This window comes from Corvus moneduloides, chromosome 21 (genome assembly GCF_009650955.1).
Source record: "Corvus moneduloides isolate bCorMon1 chromosome 21, bCorMon1.pri, whole genome shotgun sequence".
Classification (NCBI taxonomy): Eukaryota; Metazoa; Chordata; class Aves; order Passeriformes; family Corvidae; genus Corvus; species Corvus moneduloides.
Genome location: NC_045496.1, coordinates 8,497,291 through 8,509,890, shown reverse-complemented (window position 1 = coordinate 8,509,890; position 12,600 = coordinate 8,497,291). Strand labels below are relative to the sequence as shown.

The following is a 12,600-nucleotide window of genomic DNA, read 5'->3' as shown; positions in this document are numbered from 1 at the left end:
TGGTTTTGATGCCTTAAGAGGCCTCCCAAAAACAGAGACTGGACAGGAGTAAAAGAATAAAATAGGTATTTATCTGAAAGGCCTTCAAAGGTACCCCTGGGGAGCCAGAGGCCACTGCCAGGATGGACCCCAAGGTGGACCCCAGGTCACGAGTTCTTCACTCTTTTATAGGTTTGGTTCATTGGCATAGCAGGGTTAATTCTCCAATTAAATCTTCCGTTTAATGACGTAATTTCCCCTCCCCTTGCCCCCCTTAGAAACTCTTTGGTTTATACTTTTGGGCCTGGGATGGTCTGGGTGTCCTTGGAGAGCAGGCCTGGAGAGGCTTTGTTATGTCTGCCCAGCACGAGAGAGCAGAAGTGAACAGGCTCCAAGAAACTCCAGAGTGACACACCAGGCAGTGCAGGATTTGAAAAACACAAAGGTCAAGATCTAAGGCATCAGTATCACAGTTAGGAGTGAGGACTGAAACTCAGGCATCCTGTTCTGAAATTATTTCATAAATCATCTGCTGTGCCTCTGTTTTGCCGCTAGTAAAACCTCCAGGGACCGTGTGTGTCCCTGTGAATTAAGCATTCCAAGGACCTCACAGGAAAGGTGCTGTCAAATCCTCATTTCCATAATTAAACATCTTCCCAGGGAGTGCTGTAATATTGTCAGAAAATAAATACCCAATTAAAAAGAAAAAAGCTGGAATGTTGGGCCTGAAATGTAGGAGAGAAAGGGAAATCTGCAGAGCTGCCCCAGCCCCGGGGCCCAGCACAGGAAGGACCTGGAGCTGCTGGAGAGAGGCCAGAGGAGGCTCCAGGGGGATCAGAGGGATGGAGCAGCTCTGCTGGGAGGAAAGGCTGGGAGAGCTGGGATTGTTCAGCCTGAAGAGGAGAAGGTTTTGGGTAATTGCAGCTTTCCAAGACTTGAAGGAGCCAACAGGAACCATGGAGAGAGACTGTTGAGCAGGGTCTGGAGTGCCAGGACAAGGGGGAATGGCTTCAATCAGGCAGAGAATAGGGTTAGATGGGATATTGGGAAGAAATTCTTGGCTGTGAGGGTGGGCAGGCCCTGGCACAGGGTGCCCAGAGCAGCTGTGGCTGCCCCTGGATCCCTGGCAGTGTCCAAGGCCAGGCTGGATGGGCTTGGAGCAACCTGGGATAGTGGGAGGTGTCCCTGCCCATGTAGAGGTGGTAGAACGGGATGAGTTTTAAGGTCCCTTTCAAACCAAGCCATTCTGTGATTCCATGATTCTCTGGGATGTCTTTTGCTCTGAAGAAGGAGGTCTGACCAGACGTGCAGCACAAATGCACAGAGCTACAGGACTGCCTGGAATTCTGGGGTAACGATAGAAAGCTGCAGCCTTACTCTGAAGCCAAGAGGATGTGCCAGGCCAATCATCAGAATGAGAAGATGAATCCACGGAAATAAATTACAAGGTAACCAAAACCCACAGAGAAAGACACCAGAGAATTCGAGAAAAAAACTGCAGCTAACCCAAAATTCACGGATCCAGCTCATTCTCTTGTGTCTGTTGAAGGCCTTTTCATCTCTAGACATTTTATGTGATCAGAGGGATGATTCCCACACCCATGTGCACAATCCTCCTGCACCTTGGTGTGCCAAGGTTTGCTGCTGTTACATAACCCAAGTGATTCACCCCTGCAGACGGGAAGGGCAGGAGAATCCTTCATCCAGCTCTGGCCACAGAAGGAATTTTACAGCAGCCACAAGAAACAGCCTGGTTATTTTATAGAGCAGATCATTCAAATTTGTCGCATATAAACTGAAAGAAAAGAGAAACAGCATTACAAGAGGTTACCATGGGAGAACTCACACCAAACCCAGCTGGTCTCTCTCACAGGGACTGGGATGAGGCACAAGTTAACAGGGAATTCAGTCTGCCCTTGGAGCTTGTTTTTTTGTTAAGGGCTCGGACACTTGAGCATCAGTTTCTGGAAATGGGAGCTCAGAAAAGAGAAACAAAACAAGCAGGTCAGTGGGGTGCTCTGGAGCTGCATTCAGGCTCCTGGCAGGGGGCACAGCAATCAGCCAAGTGGAGCAATTTGCTACAAGCTCAGGAGGGGGAAAAAAAGCCATCTGCTAAATACTTTTTTCTCACATCTGCAAAGCAACCTCTGTTCTTGCTGTAGCTGTCAGAGGGGGAAGAAAAAGCCCATGGCAGATACAGCCTAGACAAAAACTGTGGATTAGAAACAGCAGGACACACCAGAGATGGGAAGGGCAAAGACAACAATGGGTTCAGCAAAACTGGCGCCGTTCTAAAAACAGAAGCAGAGCTGTAGAAATGGGTCAGATCCGAGGGACTCCATGGAAAGCAGAATGGATGGGTCACACCTTCCTTTTGCCTGGCTTCTGCCTGAACCCCCTGTCTGCATTTCCAGCACAGGAGTGACTTTTTCCCATCCCTCTCTGAAGACACGAGCAGAACTCTGGGCTGCTGAACAGGGAATTGAATGCGGGCCATGGCAGAGTTGCCACAGACACAGAAGCCTCAATTAGTGCCTTTTCCAATATAAAAAAACCCCTTTTCACAGCAAAAGCAACTTCTGTGCACAGTCTCCCAGCAGAAACCCCTCCTGCCTCTTAAGTACGTCCTGTACCTTTTAATAAAGCCTTTGCTAATAGCAAAAGCATTCGCTTGGGCTCTTGGCTTTTCCCTGCTCGCAGCAAAGACGCAGAGCTGGAAAAGATCTACGGTTTTCTAAACTTGTCTTTGGAAAGTTTCTCTGCCAAGTTACACTTTGTCAGGAGCTCATTATTTTCTGGGTAGACGCTGGAGACTTTGCTTTGAAATATTTTGAGGGCTTTGCTGCTGCAGTTTCAGACCACGGGGTTCGTGTGCTCTCTCGCATGAATCACAGCGACTCGTGTTCCTTCCACACACAAAGCTCTGCTTCGTTTCCGGGCCCTTCTCCATGCTGTTGCTTCCAAAACCACCTATATGTTTTCCAGAGCCCATTTCTCAAAGTTTTAGGTGGTTTTGGGATGAGATGGGAAGAGCAGAAATGCAAGACTTCTGAATTTTCTTCCCACTCCTTTCACGCCAAGCAGGAGCTGCTGAGAAAAAAGCAGCAGCCAGTCCTGGGGATGGGAACTTGGCCAGTGTCATTTGTCTCAGAAATTCATGATTTAGGTATCAAACACCATCTTTGTTACTGATAATGAGACATAGGAAATAAGCCATCAATACTCTTGATAAATATAATAACAATAGGTGAATGAATAGCTGATCTGCTATAAAAAACCAGATGCCAAATTAATGCATTTACCAAAACTATTGGTGGGGTCTGTGCAGTAGAAATAAGGATCTTTTATAAGAACCATAAACTACTGACATATTAAACAAATACACAGTGAACAGGCACTGACACAGCACTGCTTTGTACAGCACCTCTGAGGAAGCTGTTTTTCAAATTTCTCCTGGAGGTCAGGAGCAAGAGATTAGCCAAAATTCTGCTCCACACACCCAGCCTCACACTTTTCCATATTTAAAATCATTTTAGCTGAAGGAATGTCACGTCCAGAGGCAAGAGAGGTGGAATTCTTCTCTTTCAATGGCTTTGCTGTCATTGAGAGCACGGACAATTTACATTTATATTGGTCTGGAGTAACAGAAAGTATTTAATTGTATGGATTGCTGCAGATGATATTGGTCAGCAGGCAGCAGGATACTTTCAGAATCCATTATGAATATTTGCATGTGGTTTCTAATTTTACTTTGATTTAACCATATACTTATTCAAGCACTAAAAATGACTTTTATGCAGGCCATAAAAGCCTGCACTATTCCTGGGGACCAGAATTATCATTCCTTGCCTCCTGTCATTAGCAGACTTCGGGTATGGTTTGAAAAGAAGCTGAGGAAGCTGATGGGTAACCCCTCACCAGGCAGTTTGTTGCTTTTAAACCAATCCTTAGTTTCCCTGGGCAGCTTTTCCTCCCTGCTGGAGCTCCTCTGTCCTTGGTACTAGCACCTCAAACACACAGGAATGTGCACATTTTTCTAACTCACAAGACCACAGAAGGAGTTCCTTGAAATCTGACTTCCAGTAATCGCCCCCAGGCTGCAGATCTGCCTGGCCTAGTTCTGTCACATGTGGTAGCATCAAGAATTTGCATCTTTGGCAACCCAGGGAAGGGTAGCAAACTCATACTAGAGCAAAATACATCGTGAAGAGAAGATGGAATGAAATCAGCCATGGCTTGGCAAGGCAAAATGAAATATAAATGAGATGCACAAGATCTGAAACAAATTGAGTGCAAGGAGTTTGGAAAAAGAGAGGAGGCTGCTTCTGAAAAGTCCGGTCTGGGGATGTTTTGCAGTGCTCTGATGCAAAGCAGAGGCACTTATGTAATGTAATGGAAATTGCAGCCATAAACACAGCCCTGAGCAGGGATTAGTGACTGAACTCAGACAAAAATCTGCGCTGCTGCTTCAAATGTCAGCAAATTGGGCACTGCCACATTAATGGGAGGCTTGAGAGCCCTCCACCAGCACCCCTCTGACCTCGTTCTCTTAACCCACAGTGACTTGAGCCCTGTCTGTGACTGTGCTGAAGCCTTGGCTGGCAGCAATTTGAGCCATGGGATGATGAAAGGAGGGACGTGGAGCTCAATTATCCAGCACCAGATCCCCAGTGAAATCAATGCCATTGTGTCACATGAGAATTTGGCTGGCGGCCCCTGAAGTCTGCCCAGGAGAAACCCATCCCCTCAGCAGGGCAGGCTGGAGGGGACAGGGGACAGGGCAGACAATGCAGGGCCACTCTGGGCATGGAAAACACTCTGTGGGTTCTGATTCCCTCTCTGTCAGCCTGGGTTTGTCCCCTGACCTGTATGAGCACAGACCAAACTGGAGCAGCCCAAGGCATCCTCTGCAAAAAGATCTCATTAAGGCAATGCCAAGCAGGAGTGTTACAGGGACATCCCTGTATCAAAGGGAATTAAATATTGCTCCTGTCAGCAGGAAGAGCTCTGCCCCAGGTGGAGTTGGACACCACAGACTCAAAATTAATTAATTTAATTTTTAGTTAAATTATTAATTTAATTTTTAGTTAAATTAAGCCCTCCCACCCCTTATTTTTCAGTTTATTACTAGGATGTTAGGATACAGGATATATAGGACATACATAACCCAGAGAAGCTGTGGATTCCCCATCTCTGGAATTGTTCAAGGTCAGGGATCAGAACAACCAAAAAGGTGTCCCTGCCACACGGCTGGTGGTAATAAACTGAATTTCCTTCCTACTGCCAGCAACCCTGTCAAATCCCAATGTGCTTTTCTAAGACAAATAAACACTATATGAAATAAGAGCCAAATAAAGCAACAAATAACGCTGATGTGTTTGAGAATGGCACTCTCTGGGTGCTGCAGGCTTCCCATCAAGCCTGGAGCTGCAGCACTTGGAGTGCTGGCTCCCTGTGATTGACTTGCTAACCTGTAAAGTGGCTGAGTCGACATCATAATTAACACTTGGCAGTGGAAATATAAATTCCCTGGCTTGTAGGTGGTATATCCTCCTCTAAACACTCCACTTGGCCACCAAACTGGAAAAATAGATAGGACATTCATAAGGAGCGCTCACCATGGGAAATGCCAGCGTTTTTGTTTTTTTTTTTCCTGGAAACTGTTTACATGGCCAAAATCCTTCAATAAGAAAAATGATCTGAGAACTTTCCCTTCATGTGTATCCTGTTCTCCCGTGCCTTGTGGCCCACAGTGTGCAGCATTCATCGGGAGTCAGCCCTGAATTAGTGTGGTACAAGCGATGCAGGAGGGAAGTACAAGCCACAAGTAAAGGGAAAATATGCATTACACTGGCTCTGGCCAAGAGGAATGGGCTGCCTGCAGATCACAAGCTACCTTTATATCTTTCTTGGCATAGACCTTTGTCCCACAGCACAGAGAAGCTATTTAGGAGGATTCAGCATACCCAAAAGAGGCTGGCTTTCCAAAGGAACCAGGAGAAACAAAGAGCCAGTGCAAAGTGGCCACTGAGCTCCTTTTGATGGGCCAACAAACAGCTCCTGACAAGGCGAAATCCTGAGGAGGGAGATAACCACCAAGGGCTTGTGCTGAAGTGCTCAGCACACACTGAGAGTGACCCTTTCCTGTCCAAGTAAAGGCTTTTCATCACAGCAAAGAGGCACAAAACCACAGTCCCCAGAGTGCTCAGCCCACAGCCTCTCTCACCTGCTGGCCCTGCCTCCTGTGTTTGAGATAAAGCCCAAACTGACCGACAAAATCTGCCTGTTTCCAGGTCTTTTAATTTCTTGGCAATGGAAAGTGAATTTATTTCTTGGAAATAAAGCTTTTTTTAGCCCTCTCACAGCCTTTCCTTAATGGTGGAAATAACTCTTTAGCCAGTTCTGCTGGGCACAGAGGGAAAGGATCTCAGGGTTTAATTTTCATATATACACAGAAAAAGAAATTTACGTTCCCTTTTAGCCTTGTGCTGCCAGAACGGTGGAAAAGAAAGTAAATTTAGAGAAGAATCAAGACTCTTTAGATTAATACTCTGGTAAACATCCTAATTCCATAACAAAATTAGCATTTGCAATTTCAGGCTTATGAGCTTATCAAGTTCTGGTGCATGTTGGGCAGAGTTAAAGCCAAAATCATTACAATGGGATTTCCCCAGGCTCTAAGTTTCAGACTCCTGGGAGGCTCCTGGCCCATATCTATCCACACATAGTCCATGCTCCAGCCTGCCCTGGGAAGAGGCAGCCACTACAATAGACCTTTGTTGAGCCCAGGATTGAAGCAAGCACTTTTGGAAAAATCTGTATTTAAGATTTCTGTCCTACCACCCTGCACTTTCTCCTCAGCTGCTGAAGAGAATATGTTTTCTGAGCATGAAACAATATCATTTTTGTGGGGACTTTGGAAAGCGAGCGCTTGTATGAGTCGAAGAAAGCTTCCTTTCTCTTGCCTGGTTTTGGGGAAAGGGCTTTCTGTGTGAGTAATCTTTCAAAGTAGGAAGCAGAGCTCCCCCATTGCTCGGGAAGAATGGACCTCCAGTGGGCTAATATGTGATGGATGACTGAATGCAAACTTGGCAACGTTGCCCTCCGCTCCCCAAAGAATACAAAATGCCACTGCCTATTCGGGCACCGGGACTCTCCCGTTGGAAGTGCTGAAAACTTGGCACCATCCCACCTTAGTTTAATTGAAACTGCAGACAGTTAAGGATGGGAGCTTGGAGAAATTTCTTGCAACCAGATCAGCTCAGGATGAATTTGTCTTGGGTGATTGGCTCATGCATAAGGCGAACAAGAACATAAACGGGGAGTTATTTCTCGTTGACTCCATAGCCTGAGCAGCAAAATCTCACATTGGTTTGGGAGGGGTGTGTTGTGAGGAATATTTTATATTAGTAACTATTATTCAAATTCTGCATCTGGATATACTCTCTGAAGCTATAGGTAGAGGTTTTTTGATGTTTTTTTTTTGCCAGCAACAGGACAGGCAGCATATAGGAGAGCGAGAAGGGATGCACACAGAAATCCAGGAAAATCTTACATTAAGGACAATTCTAGTTATAAGGGCACGTCTATCATTCATTCAATGCTAAAAAGTGACACTAAGTTATTCAAACTTTGCCCTTTTAGCAGAAGGATCCCCATCTATTCCTTCTTTCAATGCCCAGACACTTCCTGCAGGCTCCAGAGCCACCTCTTTTCAGGCAGGATCCCACTGACTCCTCCTCCCAGTCTGCCCATTCCACACCATGGGGTTACATCATGCATTGAGGGATTTCAGGAGCTGGAAGAATGCCCAGTCTCTAACTTTTCCCACATGTGGAAGGCTTTTAACTCCAGCTCCGACTGGCCAGAGGGTCAGACACACGAGTGGACAGCGAGCACCGAGGGAGGGGCGGTTTCACACTTGTAGAAGCCCTGAGCTTGGTGGAAACTGCGACGGCTCAAGATTGTCCCTCGGGGTTGCTCATTTCTCTGCTTTCCAGCACTCCCTTTCCTCAAAGAACTGCCTTCTTATTCCCTGCTTCTCTTCACTATACAAAGAATTGTTTGGGAATAGCTAATAATAGGAATTGCAGGTTCTTTGTGGCAGAGAGCATCATTTATTAAACCTCTTCACTCCTAATACAGCGAGGCCCTAAAATGCAGGAGCAGGAATTACAACATCAACCAACCAAAGCCACGGACAACAAGTCCTCTTCAATATCAAGCAGTTTAAGGAACTAAATTGCATCTTAAAAACTCATAAGCAATCTGTACACGTCCCTTATTTTTCAGCCCTTGACCTCAGGATATGGTGCTTCCTGTCGAGAACTCATTAGTTACTAATCCTATAATTGCTTGCAGTTTTGAAGATTTCTGAGCCTGGTAGATGATAAAATACTAACTTACTTCACTTTGATTGCTGTTTTCCTTAGTTTCCCACTTCAGCAACAATGATTTTTTCTGCAATATGACATCAGCAGCTTCCTTAAAACCACTAAGGGCAGCTATTACATTTTACAGTAGTTTCAGACTTCTGCCATTTATAACCACAGGGTTAGATCAGAGATCAGTCTTCGAGCAGGGTGTGTGAAACTCACACCAGAAGTTAAGGCTAAGAAAGCACACATTGGTAAATCAGAGCCCAGTTTTAAAGCCCTATATCTCAAACTGCTGCAGTTCAAAACTAATTCCTTTTATTACTGGAAAGCTGAGATTTTGAACTTTCCAGGGATGTAAATCATCCACTCCTAAGCCTGGGGTTTTATGAGCCACTGGACCTTAAAACTGTCAGTGGCCCTTCAGCTTAGCAGACTGTGATGGCACGAGGCCAAGGAGGAATTTATCAAGTCACAGGCTTCAAATGAGAGTAATTATTTGACCACTCTGGATTTCTCGTGGCACAGAGGTAGGACAGGTAAATGTGTAGCTGATAATGTAGCAGACACCACCCTCTGCATTAACCTTACTTCCAAATGTAATATTCCACCTGGGATAGCAGGGCTCTCTAAGGAATCCAGCACTGGATGGACACTGTTTCTCCCTTACGTCCATTTACACCACACACCCATTGTCCAGCCCAGGAGAATTAAATGCCCTCAGCACCACTCAAACCTCTGGCCAGAGCCTGCAGAGCTGGGTGGGGAGAGGCACAGTGGTGTTGTGCCAGGAAAATGGCACAGAACTGCCCGAGCTGGTTTTCCAAACAGTTTTGCCAGGAGGGATGAAAGGGTTAAAGCTTTGGTTCCAAAGCAGCATCGCTGTTTCACATGAACATTTGCTTCTTAGTTCTGCCTGACTCTTGAAAAGGATGAGAAAGTCCCAAAAAGCACCGACCCTGCCATTTAACATCATTTTCTTATCAAAAAGTGAGACAATACTCAAGAACAAACTTTGACAGTCTCTTTAGAGCAAGTCAGAACATCTTCACCCATGAATAATCTTTGGTTTTTTGTAGATATTTTATAAAAAGCGCTGATATGGAAAATAAGCTGAATGTCAAACACTTTTAGAAATGATGTTATAGCAACATGATAGTTAAGTTTGAGTGAATTCTCAGGAGAAATGATCCTGTTTTAAAGAGCTGGGATAATAAAAGGGGATGGATTTCAAAAAGTCTCCAGCTAACAGTTACTCAGAATTTGTGGAGCACATTTTAGGCTGTGGTGAGGGATGTTCCCAGTAAGTTCTAACATCACTAAGCATCACTATTTCAGCAGGAGATTTGGGTCTGGTTGGTGTTCTTTTCCAGGACCATCATGTATCTGGAAGGGATTTCTTTAGGAGAATTCTGCTTTCTCTCCAGGTGAGACCTGACATTCTCATCTGCAGGCTGGGGGCTTTGCAGCAGATCCTTTGGCTCTTCCACAGCTCTGGAAACACTGATAAAGTAACTGTAGTGAGAGGATTAAGGGCTGGAACGTGCAAAGAAATTTCTCTGGGCTGGAAGGAGCCAGAGGATGAAATTAATGAGCAAAAACTATGGGAAGTGAATGCCAATTTGGTATTTGGGAGAGTGACCATGACGGGTCAGTGACAGGGGGGCACAGCCCTCGTCACTTCTGTCCCACCACTCTGCTCAGTTCAGGTGCTCGTCCTTCCCTGAGCACCGGGCAGCACCTGCACCAGGAACACCCTGACAGCTCTTCCAGCTGCTTCCCAAATTCCCTGCCAGGGAAGCTGAGCTGCAGACAGATGAGCTATCTCCTCTTGGCTAAACACTTCCATTTGGTCAAACTTCTTCAGATTCGATTTGCCCCTGCCTTCCCTATAACAGTAAGAAACAACCCAAAAGACATCACATTTCTGCACGTTTTCCTAGGGTTCAAAGGACAGTCCCCAGTCCCCATTGTCCACCTCATTTTTGGACTACGGCACCCTTGAACTGTGCAGCCTGGTCTAGTGGAAGGTGTCCCTGCCCATGGTTGGAGCTGGATGATCTCTGAGGTCCCATCCAACCCAAACCATTCCACGATTTCACAGCTTTAAAAGGCAACTGCACAAACCCAGCACAATAAAACAACCCCCACGTGTAACATTAATTAGGAAGTGTGTAAAATGAATTCCCAATATTTAATATGATCTTAAAAAATTAAACCAGGAGAGAAAACCAAGCCCAACAGCTGGACAGCAAGGCTTTTACCCAGGCCATAGAATCACATCCATCTCATTGTTCTCTATTTTTTCCATGAAGAAAAACTTTATACATATTTTTATTGTGCTTTTAAATTTTATGTCTCCAGTGTGCAACACAACACATCACCATCATTTCAACCTGAGCATGTCATTCCTTTCCACAGTATGAGACAGACTTTTCAGAAGTTTAAATGCACTGCCAAAAACTCTCTGTCCTGGTAGCCAGACAGAAAATCAGGCAGGGAAAACTCTGCAAAGGTGATGTAACACAAAGTCTTGAGTGAGCGGGTTCAACTCCTAAATGAATCTAAGTGTGTTCACCTTCTCCCAGCCAGCTGCTCTGTTTTCAGCCAATTTGAGCCTCGCTGGTAAGTGCAGACACAGTCATGCAGAAAATCTCAGTGCACCAGGGAGCAAGGAGCTGAGACACAGAGCAAGTGCCTCTGTTTTTCCATGAGGATGGAGAATTTCACCCTCCCGCTCCCAGAACCCACCCAGTACAGCACTGGTAATAAAATACCCAGTTGAATCTTCCTTTGTGCTTTGGTCCCCGCTGCAGACTAATGTTACCGGACTTGTAAAAGAAACCGGAGCCCAGTGGGGGCTGGGAGGGAGGTGACAAAGGCTGCGGTGCAAAAGAAGTGTGGGGACAGCAAATTAGCAGCGGGGAGGGCCCGGCTCTCATCAGGTCACAGGCAGGAGCACAGAAAGAGTTGCCTGGGAGGGTTAAAACCTGCGAGTGGATTTAGTCTGGGTCGCGAGGTGAGGATGGGGGAAACAGTTACAGCACTCCAGGAGCCAAGAGGAAATCCCAAATCTGCTTTCCTACCCTTCCTGTCAATTCGGTCCTCTGTCTGTGCTTGTGTGGATGTCCAGCATCCCACCAGCTCCTGCTCCATTCATTCCTTGGGTCAGATGGGTGCCACCGAGACATTTCTAACATTATTCCACCTGACAATGCAGACAGACTTCGGGGCAGGCATGCCCCAATCCAAAACCATTCCCTGACAGGATCCCTGCCCATTCACCTGATAGTCACAACCACGAGGGTGATGCCAGAGCACGGGGTCACTGCAAACTTGTGTGCGAGAGGAGCTCCTGACTCTTTAATTCAGGGGAGGAAGCAGACTTACCTTAGAGACCCTGACCGAGCTTAGATCCCGCTGTGAGCAGTCTCCATGAAGTAAATACGCTGTTCAAAGCCAGCTCGGGGCTCCTGACTTTGTTGCCGTCCTGTCAAAACTCGGCGGAGTTGCGTTGTCTGGTGCCGTGTGTGCGCGTAAGGCAGCGAGCTTTGACAGCAAGGCAAACTGGTCAGATCAGCCAGATTCTGCTGGGTTTATATAGCTGAGCTGCAAATCCTGATCCTTGGCTCGTTCCACTGTAATAGGACGCCTGAAGGCATTTTTTTTTCAGTTTTGCTTTAAAGGAACAGCCTCTCTCTCTCTCTGGCGTGGCTTCTGAAAGGCACACACACACTCACACACTCGCACACGCTGTCATCCACAGGCACACACGCACACAAAAAGAATTTGCATGCGATTTATGGCTAAAGAAGGAAACCCCCTGAACCATTCAAAAAGAAAGTCAGCTCAGGGCAAATGACTCAGAAAGCAGAATATTTTCCCTACAGCATCAGCAGAGTGCATTATCAGGAGTTTTAATCCCCTCACCCCCACTATTTTAACGTTGTGAAATAGTAGCAAGGTGACATGAAATCAGGGGAATCACAAGCAGGGTTTAAATTCGAGGGACTCCTACAGAAATTAATGGGTTTAATCTCGGTGTAAATAGACCCCACTGCACTGGAATCAACTGCAAAATTCAGATTTGCACAGAGGATCTGGCATATTCCCATCTTTTCAAGCCTGTGATCCCTTTTGCATCCTTTTGCGCTTCTGCTCTGAAGAGCCGCAGGCAGAAGAGTGGGAGATTCAAGAGAAAAGTGAGCAGAGTCGTAGCCTGAGTCTTTGTAAAAAAACCCCCTGA

The 12,600-nt window shown here is 46.1% G+C and overlaps 1 protein-coding gene across 4 annotated transcripts in view; it reads right to left on the bottom strand.

Moving 5' to 3' along the window:
• Positions 1-11,996, bottom strand: part of TNC (tenascin C) — a 72,095-nt gene extending 60,099 nt beyond the window's left edge. The window contains exon 1 of one of the 4 annotated variants that reach the window (XM_032130602.1): positions 11,745-11,996. The gene's annotated coding sequence lies outside the window, so the exon portion shown is untranslated. The remainder of the gene's footprint in view (positions 1-11,744) is intronic. The other 3 variants (XM_032130604.1, XM_032130605.1, XM_032130606.1) reach the window with 3 other exon arrangements.
• Between the last annotated feature and the right edge of the window lie 604 nt (positions 11,997-12,600).